This window comes from Podarcis gaigeae, assembly GCF_964106915.1.
Source record: "Podarcis gaigeae genome assembly, chromosome: 17".
NCBI lineage: Eukaryota > Metazoa > Chordata > Lepidosauria > Squamata > Lacertidae > Podarcis > Podarcis gaigeae.
Genome location: NC_139694.1, coordinates 6,584,275 through 6,611,522, shown reverse-complemented (window position 1 = coordinate 6,611,522; position 27,248 = coordinate 6,584,275). Strand labels below are relative to the sequence as shown.

The following is a 27,248-nucleotide window of genomic DNA, read 5'->3' as shown; positions in this document are numbered from 1 at the left end:
ATGAGAAGTTTGAGGAAAGCAGCAGCATCTAGGGAGTTCACACATTCACACATTGGCAATTAGCAGTTATCTATAATTCATCCTCACTCCTTCCTTTGGCAGAGGCTGGAAGCACTGCAGATGCAGAATCCTGAGCCCCTTGGGAGCAGCAGGTGGAGGAGCATCGATGGACAACACACATGCCAAAGAGAGATGTGACAATCTTTTCTGAGGTTAAGGGCTTCAGCGAGAGGTGCAGGTTTTAGGAGTTAAAGACGGAATTGGGATCCTCAGAAATCCTTTCTTCCCCGAGAGCAAAAACACCAAATGCCGCCCATCGTTAACGGTGAGATCCCATGCATGTTTACTCAGAAGTCAAATCCACTTTGCTCATTGGACTTACTCCCAGATAAGTACTCTGCCGATGGATAGAAAGGGCAATCCTATACTATACTTACCTGAGAGTAAGTCTCATTGAACTCATTGGTACTCACCCCTGGGCAGACATGTATAAGACTGTGCTCACATTCAAATTGTGAATCTATTTCATTCCATTAATTTTGTTTCACTTGGGGAGCAATCTGTGAAAATTTGTTAATATCTGTTGCTAGAAATTCAATTTCCAACCGTGTGTGTGTGTGTGAGAGAGAGAGAGAGAGAGAGAGAGGTCACCCAGATAAGCTTTTTCTACGAAAACTCTTATGCTGAGTAATTTAATATAAATCAAATTGCAATAGCTGGTTGCTAGAAGGAATGGGAAGTTGATGTCACTGTTCTGTTCCATCTTGTAATCCCTCGAGAGCCATTTCCAGCTGATTTTCAGCCTGGCTTTTAGTTCAAAAAAAGGCAGCCTCTGCTGAGTCCAAATCAGCTGGCAAACCCATAAGCCAGGGCCAGCTCAGCCTGATCCCCCAATGTCATCCTGAGTCATGTTTATAATTTGGTGTTGAATACCGTTTAAAAACTCCCTTCTCTGACTTATGAAAGAGGCATCTCCTGCAGAACAGAATACAGCATCGAGCATCACACAGAGATCTGGTGTGCTATTATCAGAGAGAGGAAGGGATCATGTGATCTCAACAGTACTTACAGGGCAGGGAGTAGCTTATTAAAAATATGTGCCAGAGACACAAGAGGCATTGTTAATATCAAGATGGGAAGCTGAGCGAAATGAACTGGAAGTCCCCGCATAAATACAACACGGCCTTTAAACTTCAATCATGTGTTCTTGTTGAGGAGTGCATGCCAATCACTCTCTGAGAATAATACACCAAGAGAACTGTCTCTTTGGGGAAGAGCTTGTGGCTCAGTGATAGAAGAGGGGCCAGTTTGCAAATGTTTGGCACCATTTCTGAGTGAATTGGACAACGTACGATTTTTTGCGAAATTCTGACCCCGCCCGCAGGTTAGGGCTCCGAGGGCTGATTTTTTGGCCTACCGTAAAACGTGCTGTTTGCACTGCCAAATGTTGCAGGGGAGAATTTACAAGTGTTTGGCACCACTTTCGAGTGAATTGGACGACGTCTGATTTTTGGCAAATCCTGACCCCGCGGGTTAGGGCGCCAGGGGCAGCTTTTGTGGGGCGCCGTGAAACGTAGTATTGTCACTGCCAATCGTTGCAGAGGGCCTTTTCTGGGTGTTTGGTGCTGTTTTGGAGAGAATTGGACGACGTCGGGCTTTTGGCAAATCCCTGCCTCACGAATCAGGGCGCCAGGGGCTCATTTTATGGCCTAATGTGAAGTGTAGCGTTTGCACCGCCAAAGGTTGTAGGGGACCATTTGCAGGTGTTTGGCACCGTTTTCTAGTGAATTGGACAATGTTGGATTTTTGGCGAAATCCTGACCCTGCGGGTTAGGGCACCAAGAACTGGGTTTTTTGCCTTCCGTAAAACGTGCTGTTTCCACCACCAAACATTTCAGGGAGCCCTTTGTCGGTCTTTGACACCACTTTTGAATGAATTGGACGGTGTTGGATTTTTGGCAAAAACCTGACCCTGTGGCAAGGGTGGATTTTGTGGGGCAGCGTGAAACGTCTTCCAGTTGCCTCCCTCCTGAAGCTGCTTTTCCCTAGAAGAAGCAGCCATTGAGGTTTTATTGCATGCAGTCATATTTAACTTGCTGGTTTGCTCTCCGCCAGCGGCATAGCGTGGGTTGTCAGCACCCGGGGCAAGGCAAGTAATTTGCGCCCCCTAACCCGAGGCAAGGCAAGTAATTTGCGCCCCCTAACCCCTAACCTGCCGCCGCTGCCAGCTTCTTCTTGCTGCTGCCTGGTCTGGTCTGGTCTGGTGTGGTTCTCTCCCGCGCTTAGCGCTGCGCTGGGCGGCCGCTGCACTGTCCCTCCCCCAGATAGTCCCTCACTCTCTCTCCGCACTGCATGCCTGGCACCCACCCCCTCCACAGTGGGCGGCGACCCAGCGGCTCGGATTGGATTCGCACAGCCAGCACTGCAGTGAGAGAGAGTGAGTGAGCCAGGTAGGGGCAGAGAGCTGCGAGTGCGAGCGCGCCCCCCCCCCAGATGTTGTGCCCGGTGCGGCCGGCCCCCCTGCACCCCCCACGCTACGCCACTGCTCTCCGCAGACCTTGTATCCAAGTAGTAGTAATAGTAGTAGTAGCAGTAGTAATTTATTTATACCCTGCCCATCTGGCTGGGTTTCTGCTAAACAAGCTTAGGATAGAACTACATGAAGATGGAAGGAAGAGACAGCCCCGACCAGAGTAGAATGGCAAATCCAGTTGATGGACTATGCCAAAATGGCAAAACTAACTGGGTAGCTCAAGAATCAAGAAAACAAGAAATTTAAAAAAGAATGGGAAATGTTTATAATTTATATGCAAAATTATTGTAAACAGGTTAAAACATTAGCAGGATTTTAAATACACTTGTAATGTAACAGAATGTTTAGATAACTAAGGAAGATGAAAAATTGGAGATATATTTATATGCAGTTGAAAATGGAATGGACCCGTGGAAGGGATGGGGGGAAGTCAGGAGCTTCAGAGCAATTTAGTACTATTTTTTAATGTATGTTTATTTTCTCTTTCTTTTTCTCTTTTTGAAAATCACATAAAAAGATTATTTTAAAAAAGATAGAGCTACATGCAGTAGTTCATATATCAAGGGGCTAGTCATTATTTTTGCTCTTGACAAATGCAATGTTGTAATTAAATGGGACAGGTGACCATTTCTATCCTTGTACAAGGTAATTAAAACATTTGTTTGGATCCAGTCTTGGATTGCACTTTGGGACTGTCACTATTTATCAGGTGAGATCCAGTCACACCCTAGTAAATTCAGCTTGCACAATTAAAGCTGATTTCAAGGTCTTGCGCAGCAAAACTGCTTCCCGGAAAGATCGGAGTTTGAATCACAGAGTTTTGAATGCCTTGAATCACAGGCTCTCCAAGAAGCAGAGGCTCCAGCCGGCAGGGGCGGGGCTTCCAGGGCGGGGCGGGGCCCCAGAGCACAGCCCCCACCTGCCACTGCTGGCCGGATGGAGGCTCCCACTTCTCGCTCGCTTGCAGTTGCTTCGTGCGGACAGAGCGGCGTAATTCAGGGTACCGTAATTCCCCGTCTCCTTTGCGCGCGCCGGCGGAAAAAGTTCCCCAGACCTCCGGCTCCTGGACGGCGGGACGTGGAGCAGGGAAAGCGCGCTCTCAGCATCATCACTCGGGCAGGTTTGGCGGCAGAGGTAAGCGTCCGGATCCTGCGCTTGAAATACGCATGGAGGGGGACCTACCGGTAATCCCAGGGAAGCGAGCGCCGGGAGCGCAAGGCAGTTTTGCGCTTCTGGAATTGAGTCGCCCTGATGGAGAGGCGTCCGACGGGGCTCTTTCTCTTGGCCGAGGCTGCCCTTCGCCTCCTGCGATTGCCAGGGAAGGCAGGCAGGGGGCAGGGAGAGGTGACGATCGCGGCTCCAAGCTGCAGGGCGCGTTTACCTCCGGGTGCCAAGCGCTGCTGTGCCACCCCATTCCTTGCTTGGGGTGCTCCGCTGCTTTCTAGGGGGCGTTCAGTATCCCTAACCCTGGCGGAAAGTGGCAGGCGGCTCTCGCACCCTCCGCGTCCCTCTGTCCGTCCTCTGCGAGGATGGATTGAAATGGTGCGTTTTAACTTTTGCGATCCGGCCACTCCCTGCCGGTCTGAAATCGCTTCCTCCCTCCAGCCTCTTATTGTCGCCGGAGACTGAGTTTAAAGTAGGATAGCCCGATCGTAAGCCGCTTTGGTCAAAAATAACGCAACCCCACCCCCACCCCCCGCTCCGCCCAATATTTCTGTTGTGCTTTACTTTTGCCATCCATCAAACAAGCCCCAAATGGAGATACTGCGCTTGGACTGTGGCCCCATCCAAAACCTAGTAGTATCAGCGCAAAGTAGTAGATGCCACTGCTAGGAAGTCGATTCAATTGCCGCGTTCCTAACCTAGCTTTTCTCCTAGCCTTGGCGTTCTGCGTAATGATGCTGAAGTCAATGTAACCTGCAATTTTGCGCGTCTCCTTCACGATCTGCTTTGAAAACGCTAGCCTCCTGCTTCGTTTCTGTCGTTGTAACACAATACCAAACCCCTCTCAAAAAGGAGGCGGGGAAATCTTCAGGGTTCACTAGTATGGGGTATTGGATCTTATCCATATGATCTTCCCGACGTCTCTTCTGGGTACGCGCTAGGAAAGCGCTCTGAGGATAAATAGCTGCCTTCATATTGGAGACATTTTGAGACATCTATTATTATTATTTATTGACTTCATATACAGTGGTACCTCGGGTTAAGTACTTAATTCGTTCTGGAGGCCCGTACTTAACCTGAAACTGTTCTTAACCTGAAGCACCACTTTAGCTAATGGGGCCTCCTGCTGCCGCTGCACCGCCAGAGCACGATTTCTGTTCTTATCCTGAAACAAAGTTCTTAACCTGAAGTACTATTTCTGGGTTAGCGGAGTCTGTAACCTGAAGCGTATGTAACCCAAGGTACCACTGTACCGCCCTAGAGGGGACGCGAGTGGCGCTGTGGGTTAAACCACAGCACCTAGGACATGCCAATCAGAAGGTTGGTGATTTGAATCCCCGCGACGGGGTGAGCTCCCGTTGCTCAGTCCCTGCTCCTGCCAACCTAGCAGTTCAAAAGCACGTCCAAGTGCAAGTAGATAAATAGGTACCACTCTGGCGGGAAGGTAAACGGCGTTTCCGTGCGCTGCTCTGGTTCGCCAGAAGCGGCTTAGTCATGCTGGCCACATGACCCAGAAGCTGTATGCCGGCTCCCTTGGGCAATAAAGCGAGATGAGCTCCGCAACCCCAGAGTCGGCCACAACTGGACCTAATGTTCAGGGGTCCTTTTACCTTTACCTACCGCCCTAGACCCAGAGGTCTCAGGGCAGTTCACAGAATAAAATCAAAATATAAAAGCACAAAATACATAATCAAAATAAAAACAACAACCCAATAACTCCGCCCCCTCCAAAAAAACAACAACCAGCAACAGTGAAAGAGTGTGAGATATTCAAGTCCCAATAGACAGTCTCTGCAGAAATGCCATCACTCCAAAGCAGATTGTTCTCGGCCAAAAAATATTTCCCACCACGTATTAAATTGGGCTAAACATATAATGAACTGAGTAGCAATAATCTAGGCCAGGCTATGTGCATATCACCCTCTCCTCTGGCTCCAGTGTGACACCACTGCCAGTGGTTGAAGCTCAGCACACATGGCATGAGCCAACATCCATAGGTACTCTGTAGTTTTTTGAGAAATACTTCTGTCTGGTGCATTTTCCCTTAAACCAGCTTCCGTCCAGTTTGAAAATGGAAGCCAAAGTTAGGCTGAGGTGTGTACACTTCTGGCAGCCATTGCACATGCTCAGAAGACAGTGCCAGTGAATAACTGGAGTTCGGTGCAGGGAAAACAAGTCAGGTAATGCATATCAGGTGAAGACACCCCCTGCCCTCTCTCTGGTCTGTACAGCAACTTTAAAAAATGGCTTGAAATGTAGCAGGGTGGCAGAGGAAGCAACCTTGTTGCATTTCAAGCTGCTAATGTGTTCATAGATGAAGCATGACCGACTGCTGATGGTTTTCTACAATCTTCAGTTGCAACCAGATGACTGTCAATTGAGCAGTCCTCCCAGCTTGTTTCCAGGGAGATGAGATGACCGTGGCTATTTAATGACTGTTTGTTCCTATTTGTTTGCAGGGAGGTTAGATGATGCTTGGTCAAAACAAGTGTTATCCCACACGTTCCTTTCTGCAAAAAAAGTCTGATATTTTAGGGGAGCAGATTCATGTTGCAAGCACTGCCAATCAATAATAACTGCCCGGCCTGGATTTTCTGCTTTGTGATTGAATCCCACCCCAAAATTAGACTGGAAGTGCCCACGGTTTGTGGGGAGGCCATACAGCAACAGCTGCTTGTTCAGCAGTCATTCAGATTTGTCTGCAAGGAGGTTATATGACAATTGCATCGAGCAACTGTGAACTCGTACTTTCAAGTGCATTTCCCTATCGCCTGCCACAAGGGGCAACTCGTTTGATTTGGGGTTGGGGGCCTGTTGCAGAAAAGCACAAAATCCCCTTTAACTTTGCAACCTTAATTTGCAAATCCCACCTGCAAAATCTCCTGCAGATGCCCAGGATTGAAGTTGAGACCTTCTGTAAGCAAAGTCCTTCCTTTATAGAGCTCCTGCTACTCAGGACTTCTGTTAGGGTGGGCCTGGTGAAAAGGTAAACAGTGCTCCTGTACCTTTAATAAGGTAAAGGGACCCCTGACCATTAGGTCAAGTCGTAGCTGACTCTGGGGTTGCGGCGCTCATCTCGCTTTATTGGCCGAGGAAGCCAGTGTACAGCTTCCGGGTCATGTGGCCAGCATGACTAACCCACTTCTGATGAACCAGAGCAGCGCACGGAAACGTCGTTTGCCTTCCCGCCGGAGCGGTATCTATTTATCTACTTGCACTTTGATGTGCTTTCAAACTGCTAGGTGGGCAGGAGCAGGGACTGAGCAACGGGAGCTCACCCCATCACGGGGATTCGAACCACTGACCTTCTGATCAGCAAGTCCTAGGCTCTGTGGTTTAACCCACAGCGCCACCCACGTCCTCGTACCTTTAATAGCTGTGCATAAAAGTTTACACAGCTAATTAAAGGCACACGGGACCTGTCTGGTCCCCCCCCCCCTTTCCAGCAGATCACGCTAGCTAGCTCCTCTTAACTATCCTGTAGATGAGGGATTTTTGCAGATTCAGACTGCTGTAATGGAGAAATGAGGAGAGCTACACCTGGCAGAACTCGAGGGAGCTATACCTGGCAAAACCCCTTCTATACAGGGGTTAAAGGTGCACAGCATCATCCCATTCTTGCATCTAAAGTTCCATGACCTCAGGACTGAACAGCTTGCAGAAATAGCAATCCAGGTGCAAATTTGAAAGTACAACTTGGTTGCGAATGCCTGGCTGTCAGCTGGGAACAAGAGCATGAAATATTCACAGGCTAATGATCGCCCTTTCCACAAAGAAGCACAGATCAGGCACGGCTTGGTTTTGTTTTTTAAAGTTTGGATGTTTAGTAAAAGCAGGATTTGACATCCTGCTGTTCGTTAGGTAGGCGTGTGCTTGGCAGTTGTTGGGCCATTGTTTCGATGTGCATATAACTGCGCTGGGAGAAAGTTTGGCGTTAGTTCTATAGTGCCACTAGCAATGTGAATTTAAAGCCCAACAAAAGCATTGCCAGCTTTTCTTTTCTTTTTCATTTTATTTGCTCTCCTCCCATTTCTCTCAACCGCCACCTGATATTTTATTTATCTAAAATAAAATTTATTAAGGTTTCTAGAGAAAAACATGAAGCTTAATATCTTTTCCCTTATTTAAACCAAACCAAGACTTTATTTAGATACAAGAAAATCATGAAGGTGGGAGGAGAAATAGAGAAATATATAAGAAAGAGGTTAAAAGAGAAATAGAAAAAATACTAACTGGAAGAATAAGAAATCAGGATAACAAACTTTTTATAAAATAATGGAAATGGTTTATTGAATATTTACAGATAAATTGCAAACAAATAAAAACATTGGCAGGATTATAGTAATAACCTGCAGTTTCACAAGCGTATATATTTAAAGTAGATAATTAAATGAGCAAATTAAATGAATCTGGATATGCAGAAGATATTAAAAAATTAATTTAAGGGACTGCAGAAAGATGGTGAAGGAAGTCAAACTCTGAAATGTTAACATGATTGTAGAACTAAGGAAATGTATCAATTTGAAAAGTATAAATAAAAACTTTGTTAAAAAGATACAGTGGTACCTCTGGTTGCGAACGGGATCCGTTCCGGAGGCCTGTTCACAACTTGAAAAGCCTGCTACTTGAAGCACTGTATCTGTGTAGGTGTGGCGCTTGTGCACATGCGCGAAGTGCGATTTAGCGCTACTGTGCATGAGCGAGCGGCGAAACCCGGAGGTAACCCTTTCTAGTACTTCCAGGTTTCCGCGGGACGCAACCTGAAAAACTGTAACATGAAGCAAACGTAACATGAGGTATGACTGTAATTGTTATGGGGGGAAAGGGGGGAAGAGAAAGATGGAAAAATAAAATTGAATTGGATGAAGTGCATATTGTGTTTAAATAGCAGACAGATCAAGAATTGGAAGTTCTTTACTTTTCTTCCCACCATCTGACATTTTAGAAGCTTGTCAGGTCAAGTTTTTCCTGACATGGGTATGGTGATGGAGGAAATTATCACACATGCTAAGAGTGCCACATCTCTGAGAGAAATTATGGCAAGGGGTGTGTACATGCTTATTTTCCTACAGAGATGAACCCATGGCACTCACACAGTATAATAATTGTGCTTATTGGACTAATGACTCTCGCAATGCAACTCAGTGGAATTTATTCAAATAGATTTCGGGGTATCTGTATATTTCTGTAACAGAGAAGCAAGGTTGGGATTTTCCCCAGGCACAAGGGCTATTGCCAGTCTGGTGGGCTGCTTCTATACATATTTAGTCTAAGGAAAATCACACTGAGCTCTAGGGGTCTTGCATTCAAGAAAGTGTACACAGGACTGGAGCCATAGTGAGTTAAAGTTACAGTACTGTTTCAATTATAGGTTTGGAAGTTGTTTTGTCCTGACATGGTCGTCTTAGATCTAGTTCAGCGTGGACTTTCCTCACTCGGTGACAGCAGCAGTAAGTGACAAGTTGCACGCCTTCACAGATCAAATCTTACACATTTCATCATGCAAACGATTTCTGCCGAAATACTTCAGGCTCTGTGCTTTTCAAGATGATCAAACAAACCACAGATGATGAAACCATGGCTCGTTTCTCTAAAGTTGCTTTGTTTTCCAACTTCTCGTGCCTTGTCCTTTGGCACTTTGGCAAGCTTCTGGGGTCAAGTGGTCAAACAAATCATAGTTAAGGAAAAGTGCTATGTTGTTGTTGTTGTTTATACCCTGCCCATCTGGCTGGGTTTCTCCAGCCACTCTGGGCAACTTCCAGCATGCACAATGCCAAGCTATGCTTTAAACACACGCAATGTTCATGCACAATTCCAAGCTATGCTTTAAACACACACAATGTTCACGCACAATCCCAAGCTATGCTTTAAACACACACAATGTTCACGCACAATGCCAAGCTATGCTTTAAACACACACAATGTTCACACACAATGCCAAGCTATGCTTTAAACATATCGAGGTTTGCAAGCTAGCAACAAACCATGGTTTCAGATCATAGTTTGTTGACAGCAAACAAACTCTAGTTAAGCCGCTGGGCCAGGGTTCACAGATAATGCCAATCAATGGCTTAATAAACCCTGTTACAGATAGGTAGCCGTGTTGGTCTGCCATAGTCAAAACAAAAAAAATTCCTTCCAGTAGCACCTTAAAGACCAACTAAGTTAGTTCTTGGTATGAGCTTTCGTGTGCATGCACACTTCTTCAGATACACTGAAGGGTCTGGAAACTTCTGTTTCAGTGTATCTGAAGAAGTGTGCATGCACACGAAAGCTCATACCAAGAACTAACTTAGTTGGTCTTTAAGGTGCTACTGGAAGGAATTTTTTTTTGTTTTTAATAAACCCTGGTTTATCATGTGCAAACCAGGCCACTGAAGGTTTGTTTATTTAGCAAACAGTGGTACCTCGGGTTACATACGCTTCAGGTTACATACGCTTCAGGTTACAGACTCCACTAACCCAAAAATAGTGTTTCAGGTTAAGAACTTTGCTTCAGGATATGAACAGAAATTGTGCTCCGGCGGCGTGGCGGCAGCAGGAGGCCCCATTAGCTGAAGTGGCGCTTCAGGTTAAGAACAGTTTCAGCTTAAGAATGGACCTCCAGAACGAATTAAGTACTTAACCCGAGGTACCACTGTATATCTCTGGATTATAAATTGAAACTTTTAAGTGGTTTAGAGGAAGCCGTGTACTTTCAGTGCACACTGATTGAACTTTAAATGCATGGTGTGGATCTGCCTGCACTATTCCCCTTCCTCCAACCTATTTGGCTTCAAAACCGTGGTCAGCGGAAAACTATGGCTCCTTTAAACGATCAGTTGTGCTGGATGTGTTTCCTTTGAAGACATTTCATTACTTCCATCCAAGGCAACATGCTGCTATAAGGAGGGGGTGCTGGGGGATATTGGGGGAGTCTTTAGGGAAGGGATGGGGAGCCAGGAGCCCTCTAGGGGTTGGCGGATACGACTCCTCTTATCCCTTGGTCTCTGGAGAGCTGCCCATTCTCCATCTCTGCCTGAGGGTATGTGTGTTATCAGTGGACAAGAAGAGTGAGGGTAAGAGCCTTGGCCAGCATCCAATTGGAACTGAATGTACACCCTTGAACAATTTCCCAGAACCCTTTGCACTGTGTGCGGATTGCGTAACAAACATGCAAGAATTCCTTGGCAGGCCAGCCAGTTGGAAGGGGTTCTCTGAAAAGCAGAAAGCTCGACAGCCACTTCTTAATAGGACATGTGAACAAAGACCATTCCATTGTAACTATCCAACCTCCCAAAATTTCAACCCCTCTAGCTATGGTTTGACCCCTTTCCGTTTTAACAGTACAAATTCTACAAACACCCTCCATATCTCCTCAAAATAATTTCTCCTACGTATTCCCCGTCTTACCTTAATGGCGCATGTTAATTTATCGTTAATAGCTATATCCCACACCTCTTTATACCATTCTTCCATTTTATATTCTACTTGCCCTTTCCACTTCCTGGCTATAATAATTTGTGCAGCTGTCAATAAATTTGTGAGCAAGTCCTTCATAGCCTGCGAACCTCCCACCCCTTCGTCAATTGATAATAATGTTACCTCTGGACTTTCAGTCAGCTTTAACCTGGTGGTTTCTGTTATCTCCTTAAACACCCTTTGCCAAAAAAATTGTACATATTTACACCCCCACCACATGTGAACGTAATTCCCTGTTTCCTGGCATCCCCTCCAACGTAACACCGAATATTCCTTGTTTATTTGATTTCATCTGACTGGTGTTAAAGAAGGCCAGTTTTTAATCACGTGGGTCTCTTGCCCTTTGTCCAAGCAGCTTGGGGCAGTGGGTACGGGGAAGGTTCTTAGCTCTGTGGAGTATGCCAGGTTTGCGTGCTGAAAATGCCAGGTTGATCCTCATTAGCTCTATAGGTAAGACTGGGAGCATCTCCAATCTGAAACCCTGAGAGTTGCTGCCAATCTGTGTTGTCAGTACAGTGGCACCTTCATTCTCAAACTTAATCCATTCTGGAAGTCCGTTCCAAAACCAAAGCGTTCCAAAACCAAGGCACACTTTCCCATAGAAAGTAATGCAAAATGGATTAATCCGTTCCAGACTTTTAAAAGCAACCCCTGAAACAGCAATTTAACATGAATTTTACTATCTAATGAGACCATTGATCCATAAAATGAAAGCAATAAACCATTTACTGCAGTCACACAATCTATCAATCAATCAGTAGCTGAACGGGGTTCCACACAGTCACAAAAACAAAACGAAAAAAACACAAAATGAACAGCAAAAACAGACAGACCTCAGCGTAACACTCAAAATGGAAGTGTTACTCTCAAATTGAAGTGTATCTCTCAAAATGGAGCACATTCGGCTTCCAAAAAAGGTTCACAAACAGGAACACTTACTTCAAGGTTTGCAGTGTTTGGGTTCCAAGTTGTTTGAGTACCAAGGCATTTGAGAACCAAGGTACCACTGTATAGATGGAACAATGGTTTGGCTCAAGGCTGCTTTGTGTGTTGTTATCCTCTCAACAGCCCTGTGAGTTAGGATAGGCAGACAAATAGTGATGGTCTCTAAGTGTTGGGTTCATGTCTGAGCCACGACTTGAGCTGAGGTCTCTTGAGTCCACCTTCAATGCATCGCATCACGTTAACTCATTCATTGGTTGAGCATTGCTCCTATATTAGAGGTAAATCCAAGTAAACCCATCCTTATTGGGGTAAAGATGCTCTGTTCCGTTGAGCTAAACTAAAGGGTAAATCCCCACTAAGTTTTTCCCTTTTACTGCTGGAATCTCCTGGCTTTTTTAATATATATACTTTATTAAAGATTTCTCAGTTTATAAAAGTATGTGCATGTCTCTTTTTTCAAGTTGTGTTTTTGACAGATCAGTTTCATTTGTTGTGAGACATTCAAAAGGGTAAAGGGACCCCTAACCATTAGGTCCAGTCGTGGCCGACTCTGGGGTTGGGGCGCTCATCTCGCTTTACTGGCCGAGGGAGCCGGCGTACAGCTTCCGGGTCATGTGGCCAGCATGACTAAGCCGCTTTACCTTCCCACCACAGTGGTACCTATTTATCTACTTGCACTTTGATGTGCTTTCGAACTGCAAGGTTGGCAGGAGCAGGGACCGAGCAACAGAAGCTCACCCCGTCGCGGGGATTTGAACCACCGACCTTCTGATCAGCAAGCCCTAGGCTCTGTGGTTTAACCCATCCCAACAGCACTGTGAGACATTAGTATTACATTAATGAATGAAATTTGTTTTTGTGTGTGTGTGTTGGATCAGGTTAGCCATATTGATTTGTATGCTGTCGGTGGATTCTTGTTGTCTTGTTGGGCTGTGTATGTGATAAAGGGTAAACATATCAGGGTGAAGGCGTCTTCTATTTGTTCCCATGTCTGTTTCAGATTATTGTTAGTTTTTCTAATAAGGCTTTTCCCCATACAATTTGATACCATTGGTCCATGCTTACTCCTGACAGGTCTCTCCAGTGTCTGGCTATGATGTTTCTAGCTGCTGAGAGTAGGTGGGTTATGAGCTCTTTGTGATGTGAGTGGGCATTATTATCTTGGAAGATGTTTGGTAGGGCCAGTTGTGAGGTGACTTCTAATACTTGCTTAGTTATTTTCCATATTTCTTGTATGATTGATGAGTTGGATTTTAGGACATTCCCACCACATGTGCCTGTGGAGGTGCATCCTCTCCAGCATTTTGATGAGGTTCCTGGGCGTATTAGTGTTAGTTTCCATTGTGTTAGGTACCACCTGTAAGTGAATTTCAGAGTGCATTCTTGTCTTTTCACTGATATGGATTTAAAGGGAGGTTGACTCTCCTGGCTTTTTCAGGTCCCACCATTCTATCCTGCATACTCTTGCCACATAGAGTGCTTTTGTAGATGGACCATAAATAGTTTTCCCCCCCACACACACACACCAAAAAAAGTATTGATCCAAGTTTGTTGTTCGTAGCACAGTAATGCAAGTTTTTCAGAGTTGCTGTAGGCTGCTTTAAGCTAGAACGACCCAAGGTTACTGGCACTGATGTTATAGGGTGCTCAATTGTTCTTTGTGGCTTACCTCTATATTAGCAAGGATTTTCAGAAGAAAGGAAAGTTCCGGTAGATGCCACAGTGTTTTTGGCAAATCAGCTTTTGGATAAACCTGCGAGCCCGCTTTCAGTACCATCCCCACCCCATTACTAAGTGTGCAGTCTTTGATCGCTTGATTAATCAGCTAGAGATTTACTGGAATAATCAGTGGGGGGTCAGTTATAATAGGTGGACTATGTGTTTACATGTATTTACATTTTCAAAGCTATTTTTGAAATCAAAAGGAATCAAAAAGGGAAATTCTGACAATTACTCCTTCTAACAAAGAGATGCCAAGAATGATGATTTTGCAAAAACTCATGCTTGGTTGAATAACTGAAAAGGTATCTTTATTCTGGTTTTGATGATGCACACATTTACTTAAGTTTAATTTGGTTAAAAGACAGGTGTTCCTCCACAAACACTTCTGAATACCTAGGCACAAAGATATCTGTGAACTCTCATTGATTCTCTGACCCTGTAGAAGGCTTCTGATCTTTAATGCTTTAATTTATTATTATTTGTTTTGTAGTTTGTGCATCACTAAGCGTGTGCAAAGAACATTCACCATACTTTTTCTTTTTTTGTATTCCATTATTTCATTAAATAAATAAAAATAAAAGGCGGGTGGTAAGTCAAGGACCCTAAGCGTTACTGAATAAGTAACAGCCACTTCATATCTTAAAAACTGATATGATGATGGTGTCCATACACAAGGGAGGACAAGGGCTTTAAGAATTACATAGAAGAGAGAATTTCGAAGGTGCCTTGGTTAAATCTCCTCTTTGACGCAAAACCTGTCCTCTCTTGCATTTGGCCACCCCTAGTTACAAAAGTTCACCTGAACTTTAAAGGTAAAGGGACCCCTGACCATTAGGTCCAGTCATGGCTGACTGAGGTTGCGGCACTCACCTCGCTTTATTGGCCGAGGGAGCCAGCGTACAGCTTCCGGGTCATGTGGCCAATATGACTAAGCCGCTTCTGGCAAACCAGAGCAGCGCACAGAAATGCCATTTACCTGCCCGCCAGAGTGGTACCTATTTATCTACTTGTGCTTAAATGCCAAAATATTCAGGCAACTTTGCCCATTCTGAGCATGCCCACTCCTGTTGTTCTTTTAATGGCATTTGATACAGCAGGCCTTTCCTGGCATAGTGGTACTCTTCCACTGTTAAATTTCTGAGCTTTGGTCTGCTGTTAAAGCAAAGCTGGAAAAGAGGTGGCGATGCCAGAATTTGCATCTTCCTCTTCCTTTCTAATTATTAAAAGGAATGGGTACCCTGCCTTGTCTCAGATCTGATAGAGATTTAATGCACTCTAATTATTCCTGATGCAATTTCCTCTCAGTTGTTCTGGTTTCTCTTTTCCTGCATTTCAGACTGGCAACAGCTATTCTCCCATATTCCTTTTGCAGAGCTTATGATAAAAGTATGCTCTGGCCAGCTGCTCCTGCAAAGGAGGGAAAACGCAGCTACTCTAAGCTGCAGAATCATGTGGGTTTGGTTCCACTGGGACACAACTGCTGGATCTTCCAGGGGTAGCTAGGAAGTGGGGTTGACATGCTATAATTGTTGTGTGTGCCTGCAAATAAAAACTGCTGTGGATGCAAGGGGATGCAGGTTTCAAGTAGAACAGCAGATAATTTGCACCACACATACCATGAAACTAGGAGTGTCCAGTACCGTTGAGCTTGAATTGGGAACTGTTGCAGTGCGGCAGTTAGAGTTTAGACTAGGATCTGATTGGCCAGGATTCAAAGCCCCATTCTGCCTAACCTGCCTCACAGGGATGTTGTGATGATGAAATGGAGAGGGAGAACCATGCAGGCCACCTTGAACGCTGCGAAGGAAAGGTGTGGCATAAAATATGCTGCAAGATCTTTTTTTTAATAATATTTTTTATCAATTTTAACATATAAATTATGAAATGTACCACAAAACTTATCACTTATACAATCTTTTTAGACTTCCATCAGCACCTCTGACGATCCACCATTTTAACCACTTCTTATGCATTTCTTAACTTTATATTGCCTTTACATCTCTTAGCAAATCATCCTCCCCTTTGTCCATTTTTACTATACTTCTAATAATACTCCTCACAAAACTTCTTGCAACCCTACAAACGTCGTCTGTTCTTCACAATTACTTTTCAAATAGTCCGTAAATTTACTTCAGTCTTCCGTGAATTTCTGGTCAAAATAACTCAAAATAAGCTGCAAGATCTAGACTCCCTTCATGCACACCGAAGGTGTAAATAGTTGAATAAACCATTTTTAAATCTTATTTTTGAAATCGTTTTTATTTGATTTTACAAATGTGGATTTATAACAATGCCTAATACATATCCGTAAATAGAGATTTATCTGAATCTCGAGACTTCCCACCAGCCCCTCCATGGGTCCTATTGTCAACGTTTTCAACTGCATATTACTGTATTTCATAATCTATATTTTGTATCTGTCCATATTGTCCATCGTGCTTGTTACATTACAAGTGAAATTAAAATGCTGCTAATTTTTTCATCTGCTACAGTAGTCTCCTAGATAAATTATTTTTTTAAATCCCATTCTTTCTTGAAATTTTTGTCTTCTTGGTTTCTGAGCTTTCCGGTCAGTTTAGCCATTTTGGTGTAGTCCATCAGCTTAGTTTGCCATTCTTCTCTGGTAGGGACGAATAAACCATAATTCTTAAAGCTTTGACAGTCTCCAAAGGAACACAGACCCCGTGTGAGTGCCTGGAACCCCCAGGAATCTTGCACAGAATGGGGGTAGCACCAAATCGCTTAGGAGCTGGTACGGTGACGGTGAAAATCCTCAGCAAACCCTCTTCCCCATAAAGTCCAGGGCTTCTTGGTGTGCAGAGGAGCGGTTTCGCTGACCACCTATGCCACACCAGAGTTATAAGGGGAGAAGATGGTGCTGTGGTCTAAACCACTGAGCCTCTTGGGCTTGCCGTTCAGAAGGTTGGCGGTTCGAATCCCTGCAACGGGGTGATCTCCCGTTGCTCTGTCCCAGCTCCTGCCAACCTAGCAGTTCGAAAGCACAAGTACAAGTAGATAAATAGGTACTGTGGTGGAAAGGTAAACGGCGTTTCTGTGCACTCTGGCTTCCGTCATGGTGTCCCGTTGTGCCAGAAGCGGTTTAGTCCTGCTGGCCACATGACCTGGAAAGCTAATTTTTGTAGCAACCTGATGGACTGAGGGCCAAACTGCACGTTAAGTTATTGGTGCTTACAAAAAAAGAATCAATTTTCAATAGTCCGTTTTTATTACAAATAAAATGCAGCCACTTTCCTACCCCGGGGATGCAAAACCCTGCAACTAGACTGAGATGTCCTCTAATCATGATGAAGTTGATGACAGTCCTGCAGCGTGATCAACCTCCCCTTTCTGTATTTTCCTGCTGGTTGATTCCACCACCACATCCTTCCCTGCTGCCCTGATATGGCGAAACTGACAAGCTGCAGAAACTCTTATCAGTTTCACTCATGTGTGGTTGCAGTCTTGCCTCAAACTGCTATTCAGGCACAGTATGATTTAACATCTGTTAGCACTGGATTCTGCCATTGGAATCCAGTATGAAGCATTTGGATTGACAAGATTTTCTTTTACTGTTCAGGCAGGTCTTTGGAAACACCCCCCCTTTTTTTTTGACCAGCCTTTATTGAGATGCTACTGATGCTTTTACTGATGTTGCTATTATAGTATTGGTTTGTAGTATTGTATTGCTTGCTCAATGGAGCCGTAAAGGTAAAAAGGTAAAGGACCCCTGGATGGTTAAGTCCAGTCAAAGGTGACTATGGAGTTGCGGCGCTCATCTCGCTTTCAGGCCGAGGGAGCCGGCGTTTGTCCACAGACAGCTTTCTGGGTCATGTGACTAAACCACTTCTGGCTCAACACCATGATGGAAACCAGAGCACACGGAAACGCCATTTACCTTCCCGCCACTGTGGTTCATATTTATCTACTTGCACTGGCGTGCTTTCGAACTGCTAGGTTGGCAGGAGCTGGGACAGAGCAACAGGAGCTCACCCCGTTGCAGGGATTCAAACTGTCGACCTTCCAATTGGCAAGCCCAAGAGGCTCGGTGGTTTAGACCACAGCGCCATCATCCCTGTAATAGAGCAGTACCTTCTGCCTGATCTAGGGCTCCTCTGGACATTCTTTCAATTGTGTATTTGTGATAATTAATGCTCACGGGGGTAGCAGGGTGGTTATATACGTGTTCCTCTTTCAATACTGTTGGATTCTGCAAAAGCTTCGGGGTGGGCATACTGCTTTGTGCGTACCCTGTAGCATTCAGCTGAAATCCTGTAACTTTTCACACCACAAATGTTCCCGTGTTGTGAAGTTTCTATGTCCTGCTTTCACTGAGGTGCAGCAGAAGAGTGCAGTGGCGTGCCGTGGATTGCTAATACCCGGGGCCACATGGAGGGGTGTTTGGGAGGCAGGGAAATGGACGGAGGATGCATGCTCATTCAACTGCCCAATGGCATCCACTTCACCCAGGAATTTGCAGCCACAGAGATGAGGTCTTTTGAGGTCTGGAGGGGTCACTTCCTGCTTCGCATGGAGAAGCCGTTTTCAATGGAGCCCTATGACGGAAGCACACAACTGTCTTGAGGCCGCACTCACAGCTGTCTTGAGGCCCTCACTAACAATTTTGCACATGGGGCAACTTCCCCTCCAGAGGGCAATAACTGGGGAATTACACAGGTGGCGCTGTGGTTTAAACCACTGAGCCTCTTGGGTTGGGCTTGCTGCCACAATGGAGTGAGCTCCTGTTGCTCTGTCCCAGCTCCTGCCAACCTAGCAGTTCAAAAGCATAACAGTGCAAGTAGATAAATAGGTACCACTGTGGCGGGAAGGTAAATGGCATTTCTGTGCGCTCTGGCTTCCGTCACAGTGTCTTGTTGCGCCAGAAGTGGTTTAGTCAGCAGTTCGAATCCCCACAACAGGGTGAGCTCCCATTGCTCGGTCCCAGCTCCTGCCAACCTAGCAGTTTGAAAGCACACCAGTGCAAGTAGATAAATAGGTACCACTGTGGCGGGAAGGTAAATGGCATTTCCGTGCGCTCTGGCTTCTGTCACAGTGTCTTGTTGCGCCAGAAGTGGTTTAGTCACCTGAAACTGTTCTTAACCTGAAGCACCACTTTAGCTAATGGGGCCTCCTGCTGCTGCCATGCTGCTGGAGCACGATTTCTGTTCTCACCCTGAAGCAAAGTTCTTAACCCGAGGTAATATTTCTGGGTTAGCGGAGTCTGTAACATAAAGCATATGTAACCTGAAGCATATGTTACCCGAATACCACTGTACAAGTCATATGGTGTTTGAGATGGCAGTGAAGCATACAGACAGGAATATTGGGGAGACGGTTGGAGATGCAGGACTTGAATGAGGAAGAGAGTTTAGAAGTAGAGCGATAGAGGTGACTTGGGTGTCATCTGTGTGGCACTGATGGTCTAAACCACTGAGCCTCTTGGGCTTGCCCATCGGAAGGTCGCGGTTCGAATCCCCACAGCGGGGTGAGCTCCCATTGCTCTGTCCCAGCTCCTGCCAACCTAGCAGTTTGAAAGCACACCAGTGCAAGTAGATAAACAGGTACCACTGCAGCGGGAAAGTAAAAGGCGTTTCTGTGCACTCTGGTTTCCGTCACGGTGTCCTGTTGCACCAGAAGTGGTTTAGTCATGCTGGCCACATGACCCAGAAAGTTGTCTGTGGACAAACGCCGGCTCCCTCAGCCTGAAAGCGAGATGAGCACCGCAACCCCATAGTCGCCTTTGACTGGACTTAACCGTCCAGGGGTCCTTTACCATCACAGAACCTCTAATAAAGGGGAATGGTGTGCAGGTGCTCCTGTCAGAAACCTACCACCCGTGTTCTCTTTTTGCGCCATTGACATGTTGTAGAATAAACCCACAAAAAAACACCAGAATGAAGTGAGCCCTACTTGAGGCTCAAACGCAACTTCTCCTGTTCCAGTGATGGACAAGGAGGAACAGTGTGTTAAAAAACAACCTTCTCCTAAGTCGAGTTTGGGTTCACTTCCCCATGTCTCTGACAATGGGCTGACAAAGCCCTTCCTTAACTCCAGTGGTAAACCTGACGGCTAAGGGAGGACTGGCAGGCTTGGCTATTGATGGCAATCTTGCCAAGACTGGAACAGCTTGCCTGGGACAGTGCTCCCTTTGTGTTCTGCTTCACTGTGTCTGCCCACTGCAGCAATTTTTGCCGTGTTTTCATTTGTTCGGCGTCGTGGGTAGCCGGGAATGTTTGCAAACTCTCTGCAGGGATTTGAACGGAACAACGTTTTAGCAAATAAGTCTTGGATAGCAGTTCAAGAAGATGAAGGTTGTCAGCTGGCAGCATAACAGCTCTTGAAAAATTGAAAGGATTGTAGGTGGCATACATTGCATGCAGTATTTTATTGTGCTTTGCTTATTTTCCCGCCAGCTTCCCAAGCCCCCTGCATGGCTCTCGGAGCGGAATAAAACATCCAATTTCTGAGTCAAACTGCCTAGCTTTGGAGCATTTCCACCTTACATATCTGTACTGGCCTTGATTTGATGCCTTTTTGAAGACGCTTGAATAAATTTTCTCACCACTGATCTCCATGCCAGGAAAACCTTCACCTGCTGGATTTGTGTATGTCAAGCAACTATTAAACGCACACATGCAGAAACGAAAACCTGGCAACATTATTTTATAATAGCTTTATTCTTTATGGCAGGGGTGGGAAATCTGTAGATGTTGTTGGACTCCAGTTCCCATCAACCTCCAGCCGGCAAAGCCAGTGGTCAGGGATGATGGAAGTTGTAGTCCATCAATATCTGGATGTCAGGGAACTGCCATCGGAGCCAGAGGCGGAGGGAGGGCTCCAGAGCGATGCCGGAGAGGGTCCCAGTAGGGAGAGAGGCAGCCCATCTGCTGGGGAAGGAAAACAGCGTAACACCAGTGGAGAAGGGGGGCAGATGGGGGAATCAGAGAGGAGGCTCCAGGACTCTTCACCGGAGACCAGTGGGGAGAGCACGGGTCTTCCGCTGCCCACACCCTCCCTGTGCAGAAGACTTCCGCACAGGGAGAGTAGGAGGAGACTTGGCGTCAAAGAACTTCTTTGTTGGAAGAAGTTCAAGAAACGCCCACTGACAGATTCTCCCAGCGACTGAGACAGCCACGAAGTGAAGGGCTGTCCAGACAGAAAGGGTTCAACTAGGTAGCCCAGCCAGGTGTGGCGACGATTTACGCATGAGCAACCCCTAGAACCATTACACTGGAGAACCACAGATTCCTAACTCCTGATATATGATGCTTATCTGCTTCCTTTTATTTATTTTAATCTGTTTTATAGGCTGCCTATTTTTGTCAAGAAATAACGTCTCTAAGCAGTTTACAAAATAGCAATAATGAAATAGCAATAATAAAATACAAATGAAATTGCATACTGTCACTATCACTGTAAGAATCCAAATATGGGACCAAAATATTGAGCACTGCAACATCCAGGGATGTTTGTTGTGTTTTTAATATATTCTGATACATGTATTTTCCACTGTTGCAAGTCACCTTGAATGTGGTGAGGAGATTAGGATATACATTGTATTTTATTTTATGTTGGGGTTTTTTTAAAGCAACAAGAAATGTAGGAGGATGCCTTGCACAGAAGTGATCCATTGGTCCACCTAGCTCATTAAACCCCTTTCGGCTCCAGGCAAAAATATTCCTCTTCAACCAGGCCTTTGGCCAATTAACATCCAATACCCTTTCAAATAGGGACTCGGGTGGTGCTGTGGGTTAAACCACAGAGTCTAGGACTTGCTGATCAGAAGGTCGGCGGTTCGAATCCCCACAATGGGGTGAGCTCCTGTTGTTCGGTCCCTGTTCCTGCCCACCTAGCAGTTCGAAAGCACGTCAAAGTGCAAGTAGATAAGTAGGTACCACTCCAGCGGGAAGGTAAACGGCATTTCCGTGCGCTGCTCTGGTTCGCCAGAAGCGGCTTAGTCATGCTGGCCACATGACCCGGAAGCAGTACGCCAGCTCCCACGGCCAGTAAAGCGAGATGAGCGCCGCAACCCCAGAGTCGGCCACGACTGGACCTAATGGTCAGGGCTCCCTTTAACTTTTTACCGTTTCAAATGTGTTGTCGGAGGGGGTTATTGGTTTGTTTTTGTTCTTTTTATTATGTGTGTTGTGATTCTTCTCTGGCATTTTTATGTTGTGAATCACCTTGAGAACTGCAAATGAAGGGATGTATACACATTTAAATAATAATAAATAATAAATAATAATAATAATAGCTTGCAGAATCACAGACTTGTACGGGACCACAGGGGTCATCTTCTAATCCAAATGAATCTTTCACCCAACATGGGACTCAAACCCACAAGCCTGAGATTAAGAGTCTCATGCTCTGCCAACCAAGCTATCTCTCAGGGCTAATATTGTTTGCAGTGGTGTAGCGTGGGGGGTGCAGGGGGGGCCGGCCGCACTGGGCGCAACATCTGGGGGGGTGCACTCGCAGCTCTCTGCCCCTGCTAAAATCCACGGATCAGGGGGCGCAAATTACTTGCCTTGCCCCGGGTGCTGACAACCCACGCTACGCCACTGATTGTTTGCGACCACTAGCAGTGGTTCTCCGGGATTTGGGGTAGGGGAGATTCCCAGCCCTACGTGGAGATCCCAGGGAATAAACCTGGGACCTTCTGCATGCAAATCCACGGGAGTGAGTCCTATTCGCTGCTGCCCAGCTTTTGCAAGACTTGCAATAACAACACTGGGCTCATGGGGCTCCATGAGCAGCCATGCGCCCTGGCCCTGTGAGCCCAGCACTGCTTTTGCGAGTGGCACTGGGCTCGCAAGGAGGGTGCCGTCAACTGTTGCACCCTTCTTATGGTGCCCTCCAGTTGGAGGGCAGCTGAGAAGTATTCAACAAGTCTACTCCCTGGCCCCTCCCTACGCCTGCAATAAAGCAACAGAATAAATCAAGGGTCAGCAAACTTTTTCAGCAGGAGGCCGATCCACTGGGGGGGGGCGGACTATATTTGTGGAGGACCGGACTATTGGGGGGGGGGGAATGAACGAATTCCTATGCCCCACAAATAACCCAGAGATGCATTTTAAATAAAAGCACACATTCTACTCATGTAAAAACACGCTGATTCCCAGACCATCCACGGGCCAGATTCAGAAGGTGATTGGGTAAGATCTGGGCCAGCTCATCCGGCCCCTGGGCCTTAGTTTGCCTATCCATGGAATAAACCCTTTCTCGCATAGAAGGGCCTTCAGACTTGCTGAGGCTCCCTCTAACAGAAGTGGAGGAAGGCATCTCATCCTGTTTTGCCAATTCCTCCTTTCTCTACAGCCTCTCCACACTGTTCTGGAAAGGGAAGATTTCCAGCGGGCCACAGGGGAAAGGGGTGGAAATTGCTTTCATTAGTCGGTGCCAGGAGCGCACGGCCTTTCCATGGAGAGAACTCCACTCTCGGGATCTTTATTTATTTTTATTTGAAACGTACTTAGCCTGCTTTTAAGGATCAAAAACCATTTCAAAGCAGCTTAGGATGGAAGGCAGTAGAATACAGCTACAGATAATTGATAATCGAGCCAATGCAACCAATCAAATAAACCATTGATTAAAAAAAACACACCCAGCTATAATAAAACCACAAACGTTTTAGCTCCAAAGCACTACAGTGCGATACAAAAGTGCCACCAAAACTTGGAGGAGTGGGAACAATGGGGTCTTCGGGGCTTTCCTAATACCTGAATGGAAGGGACCTGCTGGAATTATTTATTTATTTATTTATTTATTTATTTATTTATTTATTATTTATACCCCACCCATCTTGCTGGGTTTCCCAGCCACTCTGGGCAGCTCCCAACGGAATATTAAAAACATCAAACATTAAAAACTTCCCTAAACATGGCTGCCTTCAGATGTCTTCTAAAAGTCAGATAGTTATTTATTTCCTTGACATCTGATGGGAGGGTGTTTCACAGGACAGGTGCCACTACTGAGAAGGCCCTCTACCTGGTTCCCTGTAACCTCATTTCTTACAGTGAGCAAACCGGTAGGAGGCCCTCCATGCTGGACCTCAGTGTCCGGGCAGAACAATGGGGGTGAAAATGCTCCTTTGGGTATACTGGGCCGAGGTTGTTTAGGGCTTTAAAGGTCAGCAGCAACACTTTGAATTATGCTTGGAAACGTACTGAGAGCCAATGTAGGTCTTTCAGGAGTGGTGCTAAATGGTCTCGGTGGCCATTCCTAGTCTCGCTGCTGCATTCTGGATTAATTGTAGTTTCCGGGTCACCTTCAAAGGTAGCTCCATGTAGAGCGCATTGCAGTAGTCCAAGCGGGAGATAACTAGAGCATGCACCCCTCTGGTAACTGATTTCCAAGACATGGGGCCACTGCAGGAAACTTCCTCATCCTTAAATTCATCATCTTAAATCTTGGATCCAATCTCATATGTATGTAACACCCTGGTTAGCATATGCTTAAAAGGAGTGGAGTGGAGAAACAGGATCTTATGGTGTGGGGAAAAATATGCTCGTTCTTTAGCATGGCTTCCACAGCTCATGTGAGTTCTTCAGATTAGGCAAACTTGTCTGGCTCTCTTCTCACTATGTATAACACATTTTGCCATCTTGACAACTTACGCAATTCTGGGACTGCTTGTCATGGCAAGGGGCAAGGACCTGTATAGGGCACATAGGCACCAACTCTATAGGACTGTGGTGTCTTCAGCCCCAGCCAAGGTCTGTTGGGATGGGGCTGAGCCTCACCCGCAAATCTTGAGAGGCAGGGTCTGGCGATGGCGGACCTCACTGGACCCTTGCGGTGGTGGCTGTGAGCCTCACTAGGGTTCATGGCAGCAGTGGCAGGCCTTGCAGGAGCCTTGCAGCATAGCACATGATGTGTGATGTCGCCCACATGCATGCAGTGCCTCAGCCCCCTGCAACATTGGGCAGAACTCAGCATCTCTGATAGGGCCTGAAGCTCCGCCTGGTTCAGCAAATCTTCTAGCTTCTGAGATTTCAGCAGGCAGTGCTGCCTGCACATTTTCAAGCATACCTGAGCAACCGAAAAGATGCAGAAGCTTTCTTATCAAGCAGAGATGCTCAGAAAGCCGAATTTTGCACCTAGGACCATGTTTTGTGCTCTGGGAGAATGTTGGCATGCATACCGCTCTAGTTATCTCCCAAAGTGGGTTTTTGATGACCTTCATTGGGCTGGGGTCTGTGATGAAGGAGACCTTAGACAAGGAAAGTGAGTCAGGGAAAATATTATTTGCAGGTTGATCTATATTATATTTGTTTTCCAAGACCAGACTGCAATTGCCTGAGGAACTGACGTCTTCCTTACACTTCAGCTAGGTATATTTTTAGAGCCAAAAACCCTTTAAAAGGCGACGTATCGATTCCTTCCATCCCTCACGCATTCGGCCTTTCTGTTTTAGAATCATATTCCACTGTTCTCTAGTAACGTGACCTCGGCATCAATATTCCTATTATCTTCCATGCTTGTGTTCTGAAATAAACCAGATCCCCACAGGGGTGTTTTGCCATAACCCAAATGTGCCCATTTCCATTTTAGCCTTTCAGAATATTGTCAGTGACAACAGCACGGGATCCCTCTTGCATTCTGCAGCCTATATAAGAATAATAAATGTTGGGGTGAGGGCTGTCTCCTCAGAGGCATTCCAAGCCTCTTCCCTAAAGTCTCAGCTGCTATTTTTATTAACTATATTTTTACAACAACAAAAATCTCTCACCCTTTTAGTTAGATAAGGGGAAATTATACAGACAGTCTTCAAACCAATTGCTCAGTAAGAAGTAAACATGTTCCCATCTTCTGATGCACTGGCTGAATAAGTACAAACGCACTGGCATCATCAATGCGCACTGGAGCATGTGGAGGTTTTTTTAAAAACCAATTATTATTTTAACGTTAAATAAATAGCATGCTAGACTTTGCGGGGGGGGTGTTCTTTCACATTGACAACCCATATATTTTCCAATTGTAATTGTCTAAATTTGTTTTTCCATTGTTAGCTTGTTTCATGTAATTTGTAGCAAAATGTATATTTCATGTTCGGTGCATGCGCCGTTCTGAACAACAGCTTCTGAAAATTTCTGACTCTATGCAAACATTCGTTTCTGTGCTCTGACAGCATAGTCCAGTCTCATCTGATTATGTGCAATTACAGTTGCATGTTTCGCTAAGTGAACACCGTGTGACTGCAACGAAGTTGTTGCATGATACACATTGTTGTGTTGTGTTGTGTTGTGTTGTGTTGTGTTGTGTTGTGTTGTGTTGTTGTGTTGTGTTATGCATACAGGTTCAACACTTAAAGTGTATGGTTAGTTCAGCAGCAATTGTGTGGGTGCTTATATTATTGATCTTAGTCTTTAGGATCTCAATATGATCAATGGGTACAGATAATATATTTACATAAAAATGAGGCCACACATTTATTTTATATCCCATGTAAAGCCAGTCTGCCATTGTTGAGGAGTCCAAAAGTTTTTTTCCACTGGGACCTGAGCCCAAAAGTATGTCTGAACTTGTGGTTTATCTCACTTCAGAAAAACCATGCACAGTAGCCAAGCTTTGTTCTATCGCTTACCACTTGTGGTTTTTCAGGGGAGATGAAAACCATGAGCCTGGGATCAGATGTAAGGTAAAGGTAAAGGACCCCCGGATGGTTAAATCCAGTCAAAAGTGACTATGGGGTTGCAGCGCTCATCTCGCTTTCAGGCCGAGGGAGCCACCGTTTGTCCACAAACAGCTTTCTGGGTCATGTGGCCAGCATGACGAAACTGCTTCTAGCACAATGGGACACCGTGATGGAAACCAGAGTGCACAGAAATGGCATTTACCTTCCTGCCACAGTGATACCTATTTATCTACTTGCAATGGTGTGCTTTCGAACTGTTAGGTTGGCAGGAGCTGGGACAGAGCAATGGGAGCTCACCCCATCACACAGATTCGAACCCCTGACCTTCTGATTGGCAAGCCCAAGAGGCTCAGTGGTTTAGACCACAGCGCCACCCGCATGTAGATGTAATGCTAAGCCAAACCATGACACAGCTCACAGCAGCATGGAATCACCGGAAGAGGAGTGAGTCCCAATTAACTTCTCTCCAGAAACCAATGCTTGCTCATTCGCACAAAACCATGGTTTTGGCTTAAGCATTATGTGCAAACTGGCTCACCGTACCAGCTCTGCTCTTAATTAGAAGCATGCATTCCTGTAAATCCTGTTTGTTCTGCTATGTGGTCCAATTTGGCAACAAGAAAAGAAATGTCCTCAAGAAGTCTGGTCACTGGTCTTTCTTCTCCTCTTGCCATTGTCTTGTTGATTCTAGAGTTGCTCTCAGCCAGTTGGTCTACTCCCCGGATTTTGGTTCAATTTGCGTCCCAGGGCCCCGTGACCCACAGCTCCCCATAGATGAATAAACACACC

At 45.7% G+C, this 27,248-nt stretch overlaps 1 protein-coding gene across 3 annotated transcripts in view; it reads left to right on the top strand.

Moving 5' to 3' along the window:
* Nucleotides 1-3,083: 3,083 nt before the first annotated feature.
* The window catches only part of FRMPD1 (FERM and PDZ domain containing 1), a 97,414-nt gene continuing 73,249 nt past the window's right edge, over nt 3,084-27,248 (top strand). For all 3 annotated transcript variants that reach the window (XR_014559308.1, XM_083718309.1, XM_083718308.1), the window contains exon 1: nt 3,084-3,667. The gene's annotated coding sequence lies outside the window, so the exon portion shown is untranslated. The remainder of the gene's footprint in view (nt 3,668-27,248) is intronic.